The following is a 16492-nucleotide window of genomic DNA, read 5'->3' as shown; positions in this document are numbered from 1 at the left end:
ATCAGAGAAATCTCACTCGACTATGGGACCTTGGGATGGGAAGATCGTGTAAAAGGGCAAGGCATGCTTTAAATGTAAGAAGAGGCACCCAGGCAAGAGGTGCGATGGCCAAAGCATTGTCTGTTACACCTGTGGACAACCCGGGCATACTTCCAGAAATTGCTCAAAGGGAATGGTCCAAGAAGGTAAGGCCATAGCAGCAGCACCAGTGAATGTGATTTGCTACAATTGTAACCAGCACGGGCACTGTTAGTGTAGGTGCTCTAGACCCAATCAGATTGGGCATGTTGTACACTAACAATTGTAATCATATTTATTATTGAATAAGGAGTTATTCAATTTCACAAGAAGTCATTCTAATAGTTTCTTGTTATTTTTGCAATAACCGAATGAAACTAGATAGAAGTCCATATGATGTATACTGTGATTAATCTATAAAGATGTGAGATGATGCATCACAGTTTCTAGACATCATTAAACGTCCCAAGTCGTACCAATGTCAAGAATGGACATTGACAATTGCGGTAAGACTTATATGTGTTATGTTTTTGCTATATGATAGCAATGGGGGTCTCACACCCATAGGCATGGGGATGCCTAGACAAGTACATAGGTGACCAATGTTGGAGAACGTGTCACTGGACATGAATCGTCATGAGAATCCATTTTGGTTATATGTTGATGGAATTCTCATACGAGATGGGTGTAACTAATCCTTGGACCTGAGGTTGTCACGGTCATCTCATAAGAAGATCGGTATACTTTGACATCATTTTGATGGGCCTAGACAAAGGCTGCATGTGGGCGATCGTTGGGTATATCATGAGGCTTATGGAGATAGGTGCATAGCCAAGATGGGACTCGTCTATCCCTTGATAGAGGATGATGTATCTAAGGCGCCTTCGGTGGATATTCACTTTAAATCCATGGCCATGGTGAAAGAGATCAATAAGGAGTTATTGATTCACTTTCTATTAAGTGAAGATATCCAGATAACCGAAGAAAGACTTATGTGATCATAATCAAGCAACACATTGCCAACTTGAGATCACATAGGATACATTGACGAGAGGATCGAATTACACGGTAACCATGCTCATGAAAGGTTATTTTCGGATTATGAATCCTTCTGAATAATTGGGTAGGCATGATGCCTTGCTAGAGGCCAATCTTGTCTTATGTGTTTGTACCGACACATTGCCAACATATTCGGGAGCCTAATGAGTCATACGCAATAGGCACGGTCGCTGGCTTAAACTAGAAAAGCGGACGTATGGTTAAGTGGGACACTTCGGCAAGAAGTTGTGCCATCGTAGGTTCTCACAGGAAAAGAACAAACAGATGTAATGACGTCGATATGACGAGGGGTCGTCATAAGGGAAAAGGTTTCCTAAAATAGCAATTGATTAAATTAGAAAGTAGTTTCTAACGTAATGATTAAATTAGAAAGAAGTTTCTAATTTAATAATTTGGGCTTAATTTAATACTTGGGCTAAATAAAGTATTTGGGCCAAATATTAAATTAAATTAAATATTTGAGCTAAATTAGATTTGGGTCAAATATTAAATAATAAATATTATATTTGGGCTAAATAAGATTTGGGCCAAATATTAAATATTAATTATTTGGGCTTGAATTAGATTTGGGCCACATATTTATAAATGAATTTGGGCCACTTTAATTTCTAGTTGGACTAGGATTAATGGGCTAGCCCAATCCATGTCCCCTAGGGTTTGGGAAAACCCTAGGAGGTTGCTTCTTTATAAATAGCCCTTTATGGGATGCCCAAATTATGCCTCTTATTTTGTTGGTTTTCAAGAGTTGAAAATCAATTATTTTCCCGTCCATTCATAAGCCTTGTTAGGAGAAGGAGCTAGCACTCCCATTCCGCTCTCCTCGCCAACGGACGCGCGCCGCGTATCACAAGTTAGAGGCCGGACACTTGGACGGCTTGAATCCGCAAACGACTTAAAAATCTAAAGGTTAGATTTACTTTATTATGTATGTGATTGTTTGATTTCGACGTTGATCCAATCGCCGGGATCGGGGTAAGGTTCAAAATTTTGAACTACGCTGCTTGCCCCGTAGCGATCTTGCTTTACTTTCAGTGGTATCAGAGCCATCGTCGAAATATTTCAATTCCTTACGTGCGGATTCGGTTATGTTGTTATTTATGAAATAATTAAATAATTGTTGCGTTTATATTTTTTTTTGCATTGCAAAATATTTTTTGGGTGAAGGGCAAAAGATCGTGTATGACACGAAAAAGGGCGAAACGGGGTTCGGGGTGCATATGGATGCACCGGAGGGCCAAAAGGCGAAGCCATGCAAGGCTGGCACGCACAGGGCATCGCCAGGGGCGGCCCAGCGCGCGCAGGGCCACGGCATGGTGCGGTCGGGCGCGTGCTGGCGCCCCAAGGCACAGCCGCAAGCGCGCGCAGGCGCTGCGTGCGGCCCGCGCGCGCGCAAGTCGCATCCGGGCGAGGGCGCTACCCCCGGCTTCGACACGCGCGCGGCCCGCGGCCCGCGGGTGCGACCCCCGATTCGCACTCGGGCACGGCCGACCCTCGCGCGGCGTCCTCGCCCCAGCTACTGGCAGCTTGTTTGACAAGCACGACCAGCAGTTGGGTGGCCCCCCCGGCCGCCTCCCGGCCCCTCCCGCTCCCTCGGGTTTCAGGTTGACCCTTCCCCGGGGTCCACGTGAAGCACCCGGGCCTACCCTTTGGTGGCTTGGTGCGTTCTGTACCCTCAGGTGGGGCCCGACCAAATTGTTTGGCAATTTTTATTATTTTATCCAATCCATAAGTGTATGACACCTATGGGCTGTGATTAAAAATGGGCTGAGGCCATTAATTGGATTATTTATTAATCATCGGGCTGCTAGTGTATGTTTGACATACATTGGTTGATCCAAGGCCTGTTGAGCCTTGTTAGTTAGACTAATGGATGAAGCCCAAGCCCAACACAATTAAAATAATTTTGTTTTTCCAAAAATTATACAAATTTTCAATTTATTGAAAGTGTTTCATTAAGATTGAAATAAATGCGACAATTAATTAACATAATCTAAACGAATCAATGTGATTGATTGCATGGGTGTATGGTATGGATCGAGTCTACCATTTATTTTATGTTGGGAATGAATGCTTGTAAATTTGGTTTTTGAAATAGGGCCTGCGTGTCCTGCCTCTCTTATACTCTGATGTACATTCTCTTCTCATCTCACTCCCCTCGAATGTAACTCGGGGTTTCTGATTCTATGTAATGTATGTAGAATAGAATAGAGTAGCGATAGTTGTAGTTTGTATGAAGAGCAAGAGACGGAGCCAAATTGAAGACAAGATTCGAAGACCAGTGAAGGCTTGAAGAATGTGCTTATGAAGCAAGATGTGATTCTTCACCTAGGTTTGACCCGCTAGCTTTCCCCTTATGGCTCGAGGGAGCTAGCCATAGTTCTCCATACCATACACCGGTTTGAGTCGTTTATTATGCATTATTAATTTGATTAATTGCATGTGATGAGATCTAAATAAATAAATAATAAATCCCTCATTAATATTAAGCCAACTTGCCTTCCATCATTATGAAGCATTAGGTTTCTAGCTGGCACTTAATTTGTTGAGTCACTCAAGGTCATGTGTCACCTATGATACCTATGTTTTATGGGCCATGAGATGTCCCTGAATGATGGGTCCGACTTAACTAGAAAGGTGGGGTTTGCTGAGTCACTCAAGGCCTTACTGAGTATAGAGGCAAAGATTGGGAGTCACATAAGATGTGCTTAACAAGGAGTTGTCAACCCAATGAATCTAGGAGTTGCATAGAGATGCAATTGGTAGCAAGTACCTACCTAATCGATCCTAACACAATTTGTTGAGTCACTCAAGGTTGTGCGAGGGGAGATGGGATCCTAGCCCGCTAGGAAATCTTCCAACGGGATTTCTCGAGTTATGTCTTGAGGGTGGCAAACTCGTAGAAAATAGTGGGAGCAATCATAAAATGTTACTTCTTGCAATTTATGATTTCGTAATTCAATATGATTATAATAATATCTCTATTCAGTTGTTGATCCAGAATGTCTGGAAACATGTCGGTAAGATCGATACTCGAGGGCAATAATACCTTCAATGAGACTCATTTCTATAACTGGAAGATCATATTGAGGATAGTCCTCACGTATGATAAGATTCTTTATGCGATAGAGAGCTATCTTCTTACGAAGCCACCAGTTAAGGAAATAGTAGCACTTTAGCCTGGGCGATGCACAAGGGTGATATGATCATCGGTTGGTGTATCGTCTTGGCTGCCATGACCCCAAAACATAGGTCCCATCATAAGAGTTATGATGCCTATGAGATCATGGCTAAGCTCAAGGATCATCTATTGAGAAGCATGTCATGGAGATGATACGTTTTATCAATAGGTTGTTAGAGCTTAACTTGGGTATGGATGCCGAAACTTACCCTAGATTTTGTGCTACAGTCCCTCCCTAACGGCTATGGAAAAGACTCTGGGAGAGTGGTTGTCCATACTTAGGGAGACAAAACCTAAAATTGATTATAGGTCAAGGGAAGTGTTCTCTTAGTTGAAGGGCCCAAGGCGCACAAGGGCAAGTCCGAGAGTAAGAAAGCCAAAAGGAAGAAGAGTTCTTCCATAGCGCAATTTGGAAGAGTCCAGAAGACCAAAACTCGAAAGAGCAAAGAGGATGCAATCTATCTCCACTGTGATAAACCGAGAGGTGTAGAATAAGAAGAGTTCTACTCATGACACTTCAGGTATTTATGTTATTGGAATTAATCTATCTACTTCTGATCAGTCCACATGAGTATTAGATACCGGATCTAATGCTCATACTTACACTTTTGTGTATGGGCTTAGGAGTACGAGGAGATTAATAATAGGAGAAGTGTACCTACATATGGGAAATGAATCAAAAGTTGTTCAATTAGTTGTAGGGACCTATTTATTGACATTGCCCACATGGCTTGTATTGGAGTTACATAACTGTTACTACAATCCTAGTTTGACTAGGAATATAATTTCTAATTCTTGTTTGACAAGGATGGATTTTCATTTTTATTTAAGGACAACAGTTGTTCGTTATATAAAAATGAGTTGTTTTATGGTAAAGCAACAGTACGTAATGGTTTGTATGTCCTTGATGTTGATACTCCTATCAATAACATAAATATTAAGTGACTTAAATCAGGTGATTTAAATAGCACTTATTTATGGCATTGTCACCTTGGCCAGATAAATGAGACTCGCACGTCCAGCTTGTATAGAGTTGGATAACTTAACACATTTGATTATGAATCATATGGTGCTTGCGAATCTCGTTTACTTGGCAAGATGATTAAGTCTCTTTTTAAAGTAAAGAGAGGCTACATAAGTGCTAGGGTTTGTGCATATTGATGTGTGTGGACCCATGTCCACCCAAGTTAGAGGTGGATATATCTGCTTCATAACCTTTACTGATTATAAATCATGTTTTGGTTATGAGACATAAATTTGAGGCTTTTGAAAAGTTCAAAGAATTCAGATTTGAAGTAGAGAAACAAACTGAGAAAAGTATCAAAGTACTTCGATCAGATCGAAGTGGTGAATACTTGAAGAGTGAGTTTCTAAATTGTAACACCCCAATTCCCGGGAGCGTTAACGTAACGTAAGTTTCCGGGGATAATTTTTTTTTTTTCAAACAAAAACCCAACACAAAAACCATTCCCCGAAGATCCCGTTACACCTTCTCAGTATATCAACTATGAACCATTAATAAACCAAGACAGGTTCACCAACACAAATGCGGAAGCTAGATCGAAACCTCAACAGGTCATAACCGAAACCACTTTATTTATATATAAAGTTGCACCAACGTTTACATGACGTTTTCAAAAGTAAATAACATAACTGAAAACACATAATGTAAACTATCCGCTAATCGCCGTCACTCCTCGACGATTCCTTTCCCTTTTGCACCGCTGCCTTCACCTGGAACGTTTGAATATTCCAGGGACAAAGTCCAAATTAGATGATGAATCATCTAAGTGAGAGTTCGAAACACATTTTTCATGAATAATGCAAGACATGAAATAAACCAATACACCCGGTAAGCCCTAACTCAAGAGAATTCCCACGCGCTTAACCCTACCATGAGGAAAGAGCAATCTCTCTAAAAGCTATGCCACCACACCGACTCGACGATACGACGACGCGACGCGATTCTAGCTTAAATGGGGCTGCCAACGCATCTCACCAGAATACATTCCCACCTTAAGCATCCAGGAACCACCATACAATCCCAACTCCAAAATTTCACATGGACCACCTAGTCGTCCTAGTGCAACTTCCCTGGCCAAACGGCCTGGCACGGAAATCAAGGCAGCTATCCTGACATGCACACCTAGCATCAGATACCCCTATTATTCCGTCACGCCCTTGGAGAATTATGGCTACACTATCCAGACAACATCCTAGGCTGACATCCCACATGAACAATACAGTATGGACCACCTAGTCGTCCTAGTGCAACTTTCCTGACCAAACGGTCTGGCACAGAAACCAAGGCGGCTATCGTGACATGCACACCAGCATCAGATACCCCTATTATTCCGTCACGCCCTTGGAGAATTATGGCTACACTATCCAGACAACATCCGAGGCTGACATTCCATACGTACACATAAAACTCAAGACAATGCCACAATTCACAATTCAATGCATCGTATAAACAACATTTATAAAATGCAATGCACAGTTCAAAATGTTTAGGGACAAACCTCCCTCATAAATCCAACCGTCACCGGTTACCATTTTAATGCACAAAACCATTTTGCATGAAATCACCATATGTTTAGATAGAACAAGCACAATAAATCAAGTTTTGGGGGAAAACACTCACAACTTAAAACCAAGTTTTCAAGTAGAACACTCACCTTGGACGAAACTCAGAACACCTCGAATCTTGTGCCCAACCTCAATTTTCGTGCAACTCCTCAAGTCTTTTAACCAAACCACCTCCTTACAGGTCCTCACGTGCTGCCTAAGTGCTCTACGCGTGTGATGCCTCGCGTATGCTTTAAAAATCCTCTATCCACTAAACCCGAAGCACTCTCGTCTATCACAAATGTATCACAACTTCGAATGAGAGAATCCTTAGCCTTGAGCCCCTATTTATATGTTTAGAAAACTTAGCCACCAAGAAATATATATTCTGCAATCATTTCAAATCTTTCAAAATCTTTTAAGATTCTCTGCAATCATTGTAAATCTTCTATAATCATTCCAAATATTCTAATATCTTTTGTAATCATTCCAAAATCTTCTAAGATTCTTTGCAATCATTGTAAATCTTTTATAATCATTCCAAATCTTCTAATATCTTTTGTAATCATTCTAAAATCTTCTAAGATCTTCTACAATCATTGTTATCCAAATCAAATCTTTTCTTATCCAATCAAATCTTGTACAAATCTTATCCTTAAAGTCATCATGAGCCTTCATCTTATCTCTAACGTCATCATGAGACTTCATCCTTATCTCTAAAGTCATTTATGAAGCTTTTTCCTGAATCTCCCAAATGCCCCTAGTAAAAAGATTTCAAAAATTACACTTTGGCTCGAACTTTTGGATAATTGCACTTATACCCTTTTCAACATGGTCCCCGGGCTAATTTTTAATTACATTTTAGTCCTTGTAAAATGGACTAATTGCGCTAATGCCCCTAATTTTTAGGTAAATTACACTTTTAACCCAACCTCAAAAATTACGATTTTGCCCCTGGCTCAAAAACTGAACTTCTCTTTAAAGACCTTTATAACCCTTTGAAATATCCTAAAACATTCTCTTTAAAATTCCGAAAAAATATCGTTTCGATCTTCCTCTGTCAATTTCGAAAAAACTACACTTAGGCCCGAATCTTCGTTTTAGCTACAAACCCTTTTGTTTCTTCCAAAAACTACTAAAGGGTTACTCTATATGCCAAATATGAACTTCCTCGGGGTTTCATTGACTTCCCGGATGCCCCGTATGATAATTCGGTATTTCAGCCTAAATCACAATTGCCTTTTTTTAGCTATATCGGGAACCGTTCCTGATCCAACTTCTTTTGATGCCTAAAATCATAACTCGTATTACTTATCGATACTATACCATTTTCCTTGACTATCTAGGGTCCAGGGTACTCCCTCTGACTAATTCGATCGTCCAAAGTTGCGTTAGTGTACCCTATAGTCTTATTTTCCACAAAGTCCATTTATGCCCTTCATCAAATATTATTTATGACCTCAAATCATTCTCGGGTATTACATAAATCATCTGAAGCAGAATGAGATTCTCTCACAATGGACTCCACTTGGAACACCAGAGATGAATGGTGTGTCTGAAAGAGGAATATGACCTTGTTGGACATGGTTCGGTCCATAATGAGTCGCACTGAACTCCCTATTTCATTTTTGGGATACATACTCCTCACAGCGATCTTTGTTTTGAACGGGGTTCCAAGTAAATTAGTTACTCAGACTCCATATTAGATATGGAAAGGAAAGTAGCCAAATTTATCTCTCCTTAAGATTTGGGGTTGTCAAAATTATGTCAAACGTGTTGACAGTAATAAGCTACAACCCAAATCAACGAGATGTCTGTTTGTGGGATATCCAAATGGATATTACTTTTACCACCCATTTGAACAAAAGGTGTTTTGTTGCCAAGCATGTGGTATTCCTTGAGAAGGAATTCTTAGATGCTGTGGCTAGTGGGAGGAATGTTAAGCTTGAATAGATTCGAGGCGAACCACAAACAAATACTCCCCTCCAGGAACCTGAGAAAGATTAAACACAAGATGTTGTGTCAACTCCCTAACCTTCTATATAAGAACCTCGTAGGTCGATGGGGGTTCATCGCGAGCAAAAGAGATATGGATTTCTCATCTCGGCACATGGAGATGTGCTTCTAGCTGAGAACGATGAGCCTACTACCTATGATTAAGCAATGTCTGACATTGACTCTGGGTTATGGCAAATGGATGACAAAACAACTTTCCTTAAAGGAAACTTGGTTAAGGATGTGTATTTGACACAGCCTGACGGTTTTGTTACTCATAAACATGCAAATAAGATTTGCAACTTGCAAATGTCCATTTATGGAGTAAGGCAAGCATCCCGGACCTAGAATCAATGTTTTGGTGAAAAGATCAAAAAGTTTGATTTTTCACAAAAGGGAAATTGATCCTTATGTTTACAAGAAGGTTAGTGGGAGCGCGGTTACCATTTTTTGTCCTATATGTGGACAATATATTGCTTATTAGGAATGTTGTTCCTATGTTGCAATCAGTTAAAAGATGGCTTTCAAAATAATTTCTCCATGAAGAATTTGAGAGAAGCAGCCTATATTCTGGGAATAAGGATCTATAGAGATAGATCCAGGAGGTTGCTAACACTCTCCCATAGCGCGTATATTGACAGGGTGCTAAAGAGGTTTAGCATGGAAGATTCTAGGAGGAGAAGTCTTCCCATGTCACATGGAATACATCTCTCCAAGGCTATGTGTTCCAGGACACAAGATGAGAGAGATAGGATGAGTCGAGCACCGTATGCCTTGGCTATTGCTCGATCATGTATGCCATGTTATGTACGAGGCCTGATATCGTATATACTTTGAGCATATGTAGTAGATATCAAGCTGATCCAAGTGAGAAACATTGGATTGCTGTGAAAAACATTCTTAAGTACTTGTGAAGCACTAAAGAGATGTTTTTGCCATATGGAGAATGAGAGCATACCATGAAGGGTTCATGGATGCAAGTTTCCAATTCGACTATGATGACTTTAAATCATATACAGTCGAAATTCATATTCTGCCTATATGGCTGGGCCATGAGTTGGAAGAGTTCCAACAAGAGATAGTAGCAGATTCAACAACTGAAGTCGAATACATAACAACCTTTGAAGCAGCTAAGGAGGTTATATGGATCCGTAAGTTCATTGATGAACTTAAAGTGGTGTCCAGCATTGTTGATCCAATAACAGTTATTGGGACAACAATGGAGCCATCGCGTAAGCGAAGGAACCACGGTCTCATCAACGGACCAAATTTGTATTGCGACATCACCATATGATAATGGAGATTATCAGCTGAGGTGATATATGTAGAGAAAGTATCAACGGATAACAACGTCGTAAATCCCTTGACTAAAGCTCTATCCCAAGAGAAACATGAAAGTCATGTTCGATCATCAAGTATAAGATACATGAGTGATTGGCTCTAGTGCAAGTGGGAGAATGTTAGTGTAGGTGCTCTAGACCCAATCAGATTGGGCATGTTGTACACTGACAATTGTAATCATATTTATTATTGAATAAGGAGTTATTCAATTTCACAAGAAGTCATTCTATTAGTTTCTTGTTATTTTTGCAAAAACCGAATGAAACTAGATAGAAGTCCATATGATGTCTACTGTGATTAATCTATAAAGATGTGAGATGATGCATCACAGTTTCTAGACATCATTAAATGTCCCAAGTCGTAGCAATGTCAAGAATGGACATTGATAATTGCGGTAAGACTTATATGTGCTATGTTTTTGCTATATGATAGCAATGAGGGTCTCACACCCATAGGCATGGGGATGCCTAGACAAGTACATAGGTGACCAATGTTGGAGAACGTGTCACTGGACATGACTCGCCATGAGAATCCATTTTGGTTATATGTTGGAATTCTCATACGAGATGGGTGTAACTAATCCTTGGACCTGAGGTTATCACGGTCATCTCATAAGAAGACCGGTATACTTTGACATCATTTCGATGGGCCTAGACAAAGGCTGCATGTGGGCGATCGTTGGGTATATCGTGAGGCTTATGGAGATGGGTGCATAGCCAAGATGGGACTCATCTATCCCTTGATAGAGGATGATGTATCTAAGGCGCCTTCGGTGGATATTCACTTTAAATCCATGGCCATGGTGAAAGAGATCAATAAGGAGTTATTGATTCACTTTCTATTAAGTGAAGATATCCGGATAACCGAAGAAAGACTTATGTGATCATAATCAAGCAACACATTGCCAACTTGAGATCACATAGGATACATTGACGAGAGGATCGAATTACACGGTAACCATGCTCGTGAAAGGTTATTTGCGGATTGTGAATCCTTTTGAATAATTGGGTAGGCATGATGCCTTGCTAGAGGCCAATCTTGTCTTATGTGTTCGTACCGACACATTGCTAACATATTCGGGAGCCTAATGAGTCATACGCAATAGGCACGGTCCCTGGCTTAAACTAGGAAAGCGGACGTATGGTTAAGTGGGACACTTCGGCAAGAAGTTGTGCCGTCGTAGGTTCTCACGAGAAAAGAACAAACAAACGTAATGACGTCGATATGACGAGGGGTCGTCATAAAGGAAAAGGTTTCCTAAAATAGCAATTGATTAAATTAGAACGAAGTTTCTAATTTAATAATTTGGGCTTAATTTAATACTTGGGCTAAATAAAGTATTTGGGTAAAATATTAAATTAAATTAAATATTTGAGCTAAATTAGATTTGGGTCAAATATTAAATAATAAATATTATATTTGGGCTAAATAAGATTTGGGCCAAATATTAAATATTAATTATTTGGGCTTGAATTAGATTTGGGCCACATATTTATAAATGAATTTGGGCCACTTTAATTTCTAGTTGGACTAGGATTAATGGGCTAGCCCAATCCATGTCCCCTAGGGTTTGGGAAAACCCTAGGAGGTTGCTTCTTTATAAATAGCCCTTTATGGGATGCCCAAATTATGCCTCTTATTTTGTTGGTTTTCAAGAGTTGAAAATCAATTATTTTCCTGTCCATTCATAAGCCTTGTTAGGAGAAGGAGCTAGCACTCCCATTCCGCTCTCCTCGTTAACGGACGCGCGCCGCGTATCACAAGTTAGAGGCCGGACACTTGGACGGCTTGAATCCGCAAACGACTTAAAAATCTAAAGGTTAGATTTACTTTATTATGTATGTGATTGTTTGATTTCGACGTTGATCCAATCGCCGGGATCGGGGTAAGGTTCAAAATTTTGAACTACGCTGCTTGCCCCGTAGCGATCTTGCTTTACTTTCAGGCACATCTCGAGGAATTGCCCGAAGAAAAAAGAGCAGCCGTTAAAGATTGAAGAAGGAAAAGGGATCAGACAGGGGCGAGTCTATAATTTGACCAAAGAGGACGTAGAAGCAAACCCTGCAGTTATCCAAAGTACTCTCTTCATTTTAGATACTCCTGTGCATGCATTGATAGATCCAGGGTCTACTCATTCTTTTATATCGCATGCTTTGGCTGGGAGTTTGAGAGTAGAAACCGAGTCTATGGGGTGTCTTATGGTGATTTCGACACCTATGGGTAAAAATATGAAGTCCTCAGAAATGGTGAGGGGATGCGAAATTAGCCTGAGTAATGTTCAGTTCCAGGCTGATCTGATTCTGTTAGAAGTATATGACTTCGACGTAATTTTAGGGATGGACTTCTTATCTAAGTACGATGCTAATATAGACTGTCGTAGAAAGATAATGACCATAAAAAAACTCGAGGGAGGGTGTGTCAAATTTCAGGGGCAAGGCGACCCCGAGGTCGTAAAGATAATTTCAGCAATAAAGGCAGCGAAGTTGCTGAGCCGAGGAGCTCATGGATTCATAGCTTATGCTCAGTTAGAAGAAAGAGAGGTACCGAAGCTAAATGTGTGACACCCATAACTTACTTACATGCTTAACAATAAATAATAATAGTCGAATGAACTTTAAGGTTTAGCGCAGAAAAATTGGAGAAACCAGACTTCTATAAATTTAAGTAAAGTTTCGAACATAATAAAAAATTCAAAGCACGTTTTGTGTAAATATAAAGTTTGACATGGAAACATGGTTTCAACAGAAGAAACGAAGACTTCGCGAAGATGCTTTATAGCAATAACATATATAAAAATATCCGGAGCTTAAAGCCAAACTCATACTTCCTTGAAATTAGATAAAAATCCAAGACATGCTTTATGGCATACATATAAGAAAAGATCAGAGTTCAACCCCAAGAACTTTGTTTCAAAAGGAAACTAAAACTTAAATTCTTGAAAAATTCTTTTTCATTGATCCACCACGCTCCACGTCCCGATCTCCTCATTCATAATCACCTGGGGGGGAAATATAAGGGGTGAGATTACTCAAATCTCAGTAAGTACAAGAGAACCATCATATGTATTTAAACAAGTCATGACATAACATAACATATCATATGGAGACACGAGAGGTTCCACCAACTTGCAGGGGTAAGAACCCTCGTGCGTAGCGCTATCGAGCTCCGGTCCCGAAACTTGCGTGAACATAAGATAACATGAGGGACCACATAACATAGTTCATGGACATGCTTAAACATCATAAATAGTTCATAATGTACTTACCTCAACTTGGTTTGATGAGATTTGAATGTTTAAGGCTTCACCTTTACACCTCTCAATATGGCATAAACTTAGCTTCGATTGATTTAGAATACCCAAAACTCACCCAAAGGTCCTATTTATAGAATTAGCCAACAAATCATAACCTGCCACGTGTCATGTAATTATTTGGGACTCATCATGACTCCCAAGTGTTCACATTGCCAAATATCATATATAATCATTTCTATCCATGTGTTCTTATCAAATGGTGCCATGTGTCCCATATAATCATTTATATCCATGTGTTCTTATCTTATCTTTGTAATGACCAATGGAAGCTTGCCATGTGTCCTTGGTATTTTGAACCTCACATGCTTAATTACATTTTCAACACTTCCATCATTACATCTCATACGATTAATTTATTTTCTACATTTCCCATCATTACTCCCACATGGTTATTTGATTTTCTACATATCCCATCATTACACCCACATGGTTAATTGATTTTCTCCATATCCTATCATTACACCTTTAACTAGTTAGCTATATTTGGTTACTTTAACTATTTAGTTTGAGATATTTTGATGAGATATTTTTAGGTTTCAAGAATTGTACCTTGGCCCAAAATTTTCGGATGATTTGCACTTAGGCCCTTGCAACTTAGTCCCCGAGCTATTTTTTAATTGTATTTTAGCCCCCGAAGAAAGGATAAATTATGCTAATACCCCAAGATTTTAGGTAAATTACATTTTTACCCGAACTTCAATATTTACAATTTTGCCACTGGCTCAAAAACTGATCATTTGTCTCAAGGTTTCTATAATCCCTTGAAAGGACATATTTCCTCAAGTATTAGAAGCTAAAAATCCCAAGTATTACATTATATTTCAGTTTTAAAATCTTGGGCGTTACACAATGAGGTGCGAGTGGTACGAGAATATGAGGACGTGTTTCCTGAAGAATTACCGGGACTACCTCCACCTCGAGAAATCGAGTTCTCAATTGAGTTAGTTTCAGGAACCCAACCGATATCAATTCCGCCATATCGAATGGCTCCGGCGGAGATGAAAGAATTGAAGAGTCAATTACAGGAGTTGACTGATAAGGGGTTCATTAGGCCAAGCACATCGCCATGGGGTGCACCAGTGTTATTTGTAAAGAAGAAAGACGGAAGTCTAAGGATGTGCATTGACTACCGTCAACTAAATAAGGCCACGGTAAAGAACAAGTATCCACTTCCAAGGATAGACGAGTTGTTTGATCAACTATAGGGGGCAAAGGTGTTCTCGAAGATTGATTTGAGATCCGGATATTATCAACTGAGAATTAAACCAGATGATGTTCCGAAGACGGCATTTCGGTTGAGGTATGGCCATTTTGAGTACTTTGTAATGCCATTCGGATTAACCAACGCTCCAGCAGCATTTATGGATCTTATGAATAGCGTGTTCAAGCTCTACCTGGATCGATTTGTGATCGTCTTCATAGATGATATATTGGTGTATTCTTCGAATGAAAGTGGCCACGAAGAGCACTTGAGAATAGTGCTAGGAACCCTTAGGAAACACCAATTGTATGCCAAGTTCTCGAAGTGCGAGTTCTGGCTATCCCAAGTGGCGTTTCTTGGGCATGTGATCTCAGTCGAAGGAATCTCAGTGGATCCAGCTAAGATTGAGGCTGTTCGAGGATGGAAGCAACCAACGTGCGTGACCGAAGTATGAAGCTTTTTGGGATTGGCAGGCTACTGTCGAAGATTCATGGAAGGGTTTTCGAAAATAGCTGCAGCTATGACGAAGCTCATACGGAATGAGGTAAAGTTCGAATGAACTGCAAAGTGCAAGGAAAGTGTTCAAGAGCTCAAGGACAGACTGACCTCTACACCTGTGCAGGCAATGCCTAGTGGGCCCGGTGGATATGTTGTATACACCGATGCCTCGAAGGTTAGGTTGGGCTGTGTATTGATGCAACATGGTCGGGTAATCGCATATGGATCACGCTAGTTGAAGAGACACGAAGTGAACTACCCAACGCACGACTTAGAGCTAGCAGCGGTGGTATATGCTCTGAAGTTATGGAGGCACTACCTATATGGAGAGACCTTCGATGTATTCACAGACCACAAAAGTCTAAGGTATGTGTTCTCTCAGAAAAAGTTGAACATGAGGCAGCGACGATGGATGGAGTTCCTGAAGGACTACGACTGCACCATCTTGTATCACCCGGGGCGTGCCAATGTGGTAGCTGATGCTTTAAGTAGGACTGTACCTACTGTTATGGCCGGGTTGATGGCCCAGGAGTGGCTGTTGATTGAGGCTTTTAGCCTGATGATGGTGAGTGTAGTACCGAAGGGATCTTCTGTCCTAGTAGCTGGCCTGGCGATTCGACTGGATCTGAAGACCGAAATACGGGAGGCTAGTGGGAGTGACCGACGTATACGTCTATGGGTAGACGAGCAAGGCCAGCCCAAGAGTTCAGATTTTGAGATGCGAATGGCATTCTCAGGTTTCGGGGTAGAGTGTACGTGCCAAACCTTCGGGAGTTGAGGTAGAAAATTTTGGATGAAGCCCACAGAGCTAAGTATACCGTACACCCAGGAGCCACGAAGATGTACCGAGATCTTCGGGAAATCTATTGGTGGCCAGGGATGAAGGCTAGTGTGGCTAGAAGGGTGGCACAATGTGATATATGCCAAAGGGTAAAGATTGAGCACTAGAAACCCGCAGGGTTGATGAGACCTTTGGAAGTTCCTGAGTGGAAATGGGAACATATCACGATGGATTTTGTGACAGGATTTCCGAAGAGTCGAAGGGGTTATGATGCCATTTGGGTGGTGGTAGACAGGTTAACAAAGTCAGCGCATTTCCTGCCTATGAGGATGGATCAACCGGTACGAAAATTTACAGAGCAGTACGTGAAGGAAATCGTACGACTCCACGATGCGCCGATAAGTATAGTTTCAGATCGGGACCCGAGGTTCACCTCGAGATTTTGGGAGAGTTTGTAGGAATGCATGGGGACCCAGCTAAAATTGAGTACGGCTTATCATCCCCAGATTGATGGGCAATCAGAGAGGACAATTCAAACAC

Source organism: Diospyros lotus, chromosome 1 (genome assembly GCF_014633365.1).
Source record: "Diospyros lotus cultivar Yz01 chromosome 1, ASM1463336v1, whole genome shotgun sequence".
Taxonomy (NCBI): domain Eukaryota; kingdom Viridiplantae; phylum Streptophyta; class Magnoliopsida; order Ericales; family Ebenaceae; genus Diospyros; species Diospyros lotus.
This window is presented reverse-complemented; position numbering follows the sequence as displayed.